This window comes from Marmota marmota, unplaced genomic scaffold (assembly GCF_001458135.2).
Source record: "Marmota marmota marmota unplaced genomic scaffold, marMar, whole genome shotgun sequence".
Classification (NCBI taxonomy): domain Eukaryota; kingdom Metazoa; phylum Chordata; class Mammalia; order Rodentia; family Sciuridae; genus Marmota; species Marmota marmota.
Window position 1 is genome coordinate 4,276,098 of NW_026000075.1, and position 7,043 is coordinate 4,283,140.

General features: G+C 38.3%; 1 long non-coding RNA gene across 1 annotated transcript in view; it reads left to right on the forward strand.

Moving 5' to 3' along the window:
* The window catches only part of LOC125620054, a 41,999-nt gene extending 37,769 nt beyond the window's left edge, over nt 1-4,230 (forward strand). The window contains exon 3 of the long non-coding RNA XR_007351642.1: nt 3,863-4,230. This is a non-coding gene — a long non-coding RNA (uncharacterized LOC125620054). The remainder of the gene's footprint in view (nt 1-3,862) is intronic.
* The last annotated feature ends 2,813 nt before the right edge of the window (nt 4,231-7,043 follow it).

Below are 7,043 nucleotides of genomic sequence, written 5' to 3' on the forward strand. Positions count from 1 at the left end.
TTAATAAATATTCAATTGTACTTCATTCTCCATGATTTCTGATGAGAAATCTTTAATCATTTGCTACTTTGTTCTCCTATATTTAATGGGTTGTATAACTCTGTTATTACAGAGCTTTTTCCTTGAAAAATGGTTTCAACAATTGGATTATGATGTCTGAGCGTTTTTCTTTGAGTTTATTCAGTTAGTGTTTACCAACCTTGAATACGTAAATTTAAGTCTTTCATTCAGTCTAGGGAAACTTTAGGCACTATTCAAATGTTTTTTCTGCACTAATCTCTATCTTTTCTCCTTTTGGTACTCCATAACCTGGATGTTGAAATATTGAGGTTGTTTCACAAATCTCTCTCTTTTGTCTCTGTTGTTCAGATTGGATAATTTCTATGGGTCTATGTTAAAGTTGCTTCACTCTTTACTCTATCATCTCTATTTTACCATTGGGCCCATCTCATTAATATTGTATTTTAAAGTATTTTTTAGTTATAAATTTTTTTCTTTAGTTTTTATAGTTTTTATTTCCTTGATAGGCATGTCTTATTTTCTAATTTATTTCAAGAGGGTTTGCCTTTCCTTAATAGATCTGCTTCTAATAGCTGCTTTGAAGTTCTTGTTTGAGTTGGGAACGGTGGCAGATGTCTGTGATGCCAGCCACTTGGGAGGCTAAGGCAGGATTACAAATTTGAGGCTAGCCTCAGTATTTAGTGAGACCTCTGCTACTTAGTGAGACTGTGTCTCTCCCCTCCGCCCGCCCCCCCACCCCCCCAAAAAAAAAAGGACTGGGTATATAGCTCAGGGTTAAAGTACTCCTGAGTTCAATCCCCAGTACCAAAAAATAAAAGTAAAAAAAGAAATAAAGTTTTTGTTTATTAATTACAACATTTAGTCATAAACATTAGTGTTGATGGACTATCTCTTGTCTTAGAGAATTGTTGGAGTTTTTTTGGTTATTTTTTTAATGTTAGATTTTGCCCTGGAAAATTTGAATATTATGTTAGATGACTCTATGGCTCTGATCCTGTTAAATTCCTCTGGATAAAACCAGCAGTCAGTCTGTTTCAATTTAGACCAGGAATTCCAATTTACCTTCTGTGGGCTGTGATTCAGACATCACTGAGTCTACAAGCCTTGTTGGTACTATTCCTGTGTGTTTGGCTTGTATTCCCCCAGGGACTAGCCTGAGACCTAGTCTGTTCTATACTCTGGGCACATTTTCAAAGTTATTGGTATTCCACTTTGGATCACTTCTGTGTGCTCAGCTTATGGAGGAACCCAGAACCTTATACATGTCACTGCATCTTTTCCTCATTTCCTTTGTCTCTACTATTTACCTTGTGTTCTCCAACCTGAGACCCCTTTTTCCTACAGCCCTGTCTATAAGTCTAGGTTTTTACCTTCTGTGCACTTTTGTACATTTCTCTTGTCCAAGTATGACTCAGAGGAAAACGTCAAGAGAAAACAAGGAAAAATGATGGGGAATTCCCTTGTGCAAGTTCAGAGCACAGCAGCATCATTTCCACATATATTCAGTCCAAGTAATGTTTTTATTTTCTTCCACTCCAGGGTTTTAGGTGCTTGCCTACCTACTACTGTCACCACAGGAGTGCAGCCTTGTAATTGGATTTTTCCTCAGGACAAGACTAGGAGAATGAAAAGAGAAAAAAAAATCAGAATTTTGCCCATTCTGCATCACATAGGCTCCTACTCTAATCTCCAGTTCTCTAGCTAAAAAAGAGGTTACTCGTGGAGATTTTTTTTCTATCTAAACTTAGGTAGTTCTGTGTTTCAGTCTGCCTTAGTGTTTAAGGGCATATAGGAGACAGAAAAACAAAACAAAAAACAAAATACCACCACCACCACCACCACCAACAACAAACTCTAAAGTACTCAACACCATATTGGTCATTCCTCAAGTTTTGATTTTTCTACTCAATTCACATGCTGTTATTGAATTCTCTAAGTTCTCAGGTAATTGGTTATTCTTCCCTCAGAATATTTTGCTTGTGATTCATGGGAGACACAGTGAGCTTTCACCATGTTCATGTTAGTCCAAAGTAGAAGTCTTTCCTTATTTTTTCAAAGCATTTTTTAAATTTTATAAGTGGTTTTCAATTGTATTTTACTAGTTCCATTTGTTGTATCCTTCAGGTATATTATGAGTTAAATAGAACTATAAGCTGTCTAGATAACTTAACACTTTAATATAATTTATATGGGGAAATATTTTCTAAGTAAATAGCCATCATATAAAAATGGAATTTAGAAGTCAACTTACTTCTCTCATGTCTTCAAGATGGCAAAGAGACTTGGCCCTGAAACAACAACTGGCTTTGTCATCAAAGATTCCTTTATTTCTGTGTTCTGTGCCTGAACAGTTGGTTTTGTTTTTCAGATGTCTTGGTCTATGTCTGCCTTTCTGACTCAGAATTGTGTGAGGCTATTTCCTCACGACTTCACAGCTTTTTGGTGTGCTTCTTTCCTTTTAGATCTTGATCTTATGCTATCACAGTTTGTTCATGTCCTTCATGCCCTAAATTAGGTTACATTAGAAGACATTCCGTGCTTTTCTTTCTTTCTCAATTGACCGATTCAAAGTCTTTAATGCCTCATGCCAGTCATTGTTTTAGGAATTGGTGGATACCAAAATCTATGGCACATAGATCATCACTTTAGGGAACTCATCCTTTATCAGAAGGATGACCTTGCTTTATGGGCAAAGGAGAGGCTATTTAGGAAAATAGCCTGGGTTATTTCTTACTGAGGAGATTAGAGAAGACTTAACAAAGGAATTAGTAGAACCAGCCTGAGAGAAGAGGCAAGTCTTAATCATGCAAAGGGAGAAAAATAATCATATTTGGAGGAAAGTGTATGAAGGAAAAGTCAAAGTCAAGGAACTAGAAAAGCACCAGTTGAGAGCATTGGGTTCTGGCTGAAAGTAAAGGATACATAGAGAGTAGGCTTTGCCCTCTCAGCAGGCACATGTGTGCTACAGCATATCCATGATCTTGTTGTTCAGGTAACATCTTTATATCCTTCCATCTCTTCCTCAGCACCTGGCCCTTCCTGAGTCATGTCAATTACAAAAATTAAGAAATCAACACAATACTGAAGATGTGAAGTACATATAAGCGTTCATTATTCTTCAAGGAGAATATCCAAGTGCAGGTGATAGGCGGCACCCTTAGGTGAAGGTCTTCCATCCTCTCAAAAGCCTGATTCTCATAACTTCTAGGAAGTGCCACAGTGAGCTCTTTTCTCTTCAGATGGAGCAGATTCTCCCTTATATTGACTTTAGACTGAATTCTCAGTGAGACCCAAGGACTGGGGTGTGGGTAGGGTCTCATCAGCCATTTCTGAAGGCAGATTGAAAAGAAGGGCTTCTAAAGTATATCAAGCAACTACAAAGAATTTTGGAATAAGCAAACTGACTCCTAAAATGACAACACTAATTTGCATATAATTTTTCTGGTCTATTTTTATTTTAAAGCCTCATTGCATCATAGTTATCCTGCATATGGCTCAGGGCTGCTTCTTTTAGGTTTTTTTTTTTTTTTTAAGTCAGCTTAAGGAGGCTAATTGTCTCAATTCCTCTTACAACCTGCTATTTATTCAAAAGTGCATTTGCAATAATGCATTAAATGGTACCCTAGTGACCTGAAAGAGTTAATGCCCCTCCCCTTTTGACGAACTCTTTCTACCTTGGAGTCACATAGGCACTTAGGGAATTTTATTCAGTGAATACAAAATAATCATGTTTGACCCACATGCAGCAAGCACAGGCTTTTAAAACATGTTAAGATAGGGTTGTCTACTGACCTGTGGCAAACATCAGAGACTTAAAGTATAACTGTCTATTCTATTATAGCTGTACTTTCCACCATGGGGTAAAATCAAGTCATAACCAAGACTGGAGACTAGCAAGCCAAATATGAGCAAGTGACTAAGGACAAGGTCAACACAAGCAATAAACTTAAAACAATGCAAATCACATCATTCCACTTCCCTGCCTAAAACCCTACAAGGTTTTTAACCCTTGTTTTAACAAGGGTTAAGATGCATTTGAAATTCTTTTTTTTTTAATTTTATTTTTTAAAAATTTTTAAAAATTTTGTTTTAATTAGTTACACATGACAGTATAATGACCTTGAATATCATATGTTTGAATCAGATGGATATAATTTCTCGTTTTTCTGAGTGTACAGGTTGCAGAATCATATTGGTCATGCAGTCACATATATAGATACAATATGCATTTGAAATTCTTAGTGTGACATAAAAATCCTTCATGGATCAGTTTTCTACTCACCCTCTGGGCTTGTTTCTTGCAGACACACTTGTAGTAGTTGCTAAGGCTTCTAAAACAAAGGACCACAGAGGGGATGGGTTAAACAACAGAGGTTTATTTTCTCTGGAGGCTGGGAGTCTGAGCTCAGGGTGTCAGCAGGGTTGGTCTCTTCTGAGGCTTCTCTCCTTGGGTGGTAGTTGGCTATCTTTTCTGTCTTTACATGGCTTTCCTTATGTACCCATTTGTGTCCACATTTCCACTTATGATAGTTATATTGGATTAGAGTGCACCCTAATGACCACAATTTAACATAACAGTTTTTTTTAAAGACCCTATCAAGTGCAGAGCCAGGGCCAGAGAGGTGATCTGTCAAGGGTCCACTCTGGGCCTTCTTTACATATGACTTTTCTTGAATACTTATTCTGCTAGTTCTGGATCACCTGAAAGGATACCATTCTCCCCCACCCCCCAGTAAACTTTCAGGTTGACATTCAACTCCTACTCACACATCTCCAGAGGTCATTTTAGTCCTTCCACCCCAATCTTTCTGAATTTAGCCAGAACCCCAGGGTTCCTCAAGGAAATCACCCTGTTTGTGCCTCATTGCTGAGTACTGGAGCAGGCAGAATACATCCAGAGACCCTGCGTCTAATAGAAGAAAAAGTAGGCCCTAATCTCCATCATGTGGGATTAGGCCCCAACTTCCTTAATAAGACTTCTGCGGTGCAAAAATTAAAATCAAGAATCAATAAATGGGATGGAATCAAACTAACAAGTTTCTTCTTTCAAAAGAAACAACCAGTGAGGTGAATAGAGAGCCTACATCTTGGGAGCAAATCTTTATCACTCACACATCAGATAGAGCACTAATCTCTAGGGTATACAAAGAACTCAAAAAGTTAAACACCAAAAAAACAAATAACCTAATCAATAAATGGGCCAAGGAACTGAAGAGACACTTCTCAGACGATGATATACAATCAATCAACAAATATATGAAAAAATGCTCAGCATCTCTAGCAATTAGAGAAATGCAAATCAGAACTACTCTAAGATTTCATCTCACTCCAGTCAGAATGGCAGCTATTGAGAATACAGGGGGCTGGGGATATAGCTCAGTTGGTAGAGTGCTTGCCTTGAATGCACAAGGCCCTGGGTTCAATCCCCAGCACCAAAAAAAAAAAAAAAAAAGAATGCACACAACAATAAGTGATGGTGAGGAGGTGGGGGAAAAAGGTACAGTCATACATCTTTCCTTTTTAATGATACTTTGTCAACCCAGGTCTACTTCAGGCTGAGCTTTTGGGTCTGTGTCTGGCTTAGGTTGAAGCTGGGTGATCAACACATGAGGGAAGATGTCATGGTGAGGTACTTCCATATGGCCAGGAAATCTAATCTGTCCAATGTGGCTATTTCAACTTAATGACACAATTAAATAAATAGTGAATTCAGTTCCTCAGTAGTGCTAGCTACATTTCAAGTGCTCAGTAGCTACAGGAGACTAGTGGCTACTCTACTAGATAGAGCAGATGAAGTCTATTTCCAACATTGCAGAAAGTTCTACTGGACAGCTCTGTGAAGACTCAAGAGGCCAGATTGGTCTGGGTTAGGTCCCTGTGCTTTATCCTTTCCCTCTTATTTGGGCATAGGGCAATCCCAACCACATTAAACTTGCCATGATTTTTTGGTTTTCCGGAAGCTAACAAAACATCAACTTCAGGATTTACCTGCCTTGTTACAGTTCTTGGGGAACTCAATTTGATCGCCACTTGGTAGTGCTAGTTGGCAGAAGAATTTCTACTTTGATCATACCTGAGGTTTCAGAAGTATTCAGAGAGAACTTGGGATACAGGTGTCTTTGTTGCCCCAAGTTTCTTTCTGTATACTCTGTTCTTCTTCAGAGGGTTACAGTTTCCTATTATAGTTACCAAGTATTATTTTCTATTTTTTCCTACTAAGACCTGATATTTATGGAAAAGTTATATACTAGTCATGTCTTTCTTAGCATGAGCTCATCATATGACTTTGCTCTGTGGTACAGAATGGAATAACTTATTAGGTCAGGTCTGGGTTAAGAAGTGTACTCTACCCCTTCCAGCTATTTGAACCTGGGAGAATGTTCTGCTCCTTTCAATTCTCTATTTCCTCTGGTTTAAATGGGGGCAATGATGTTTACCTCTTACTGTTGTATTCATGTGAAAAGTGTCTAGCACTTGCCACAGTATATACATATTAAAGTTAGTTTTCTTTAATTACTTTTCCTTTGTGAAAGACATTTAATTATTGGCAAATCACCAGAGGAAGCTCTTTTAGGATGTGGGGTGCCATGTGGGAGAGAGAGAGTGCCCTTTTGTAGAATTCCTGAAAAAATATTCCCAGAATAAAACTTCTCTTTTGCCTGCAGATCAGTTTGAGCAGAGAAGGAAACACAAAAGGTGAAGCATTATTTGGTCTCCTTGGTTTTCCTTCCACAGCTTGTATGTTTATGATCTAATTCCTTTGACAATATCATGAGGCCCTTTATCATGAGCAGAAGCTTCATATTGTGAGGAAAAGTTACTTCTGGAAGTGCAGAGAAAAGACTCAGAGTGGCAGTTCATTATTTCTGATAGCCACTATGAAAACAAAGGGCGGATCCAGCCCATGAACAGATTGGATTTGCTGGGTGTGGTTCTGTCTCTGCCTTGTGAGAAATCCATCAACTCTGCAGCCAGGTTAGGGCATCAGCAAAACTGCCTATTCTTCGGGACACTTGGGGATA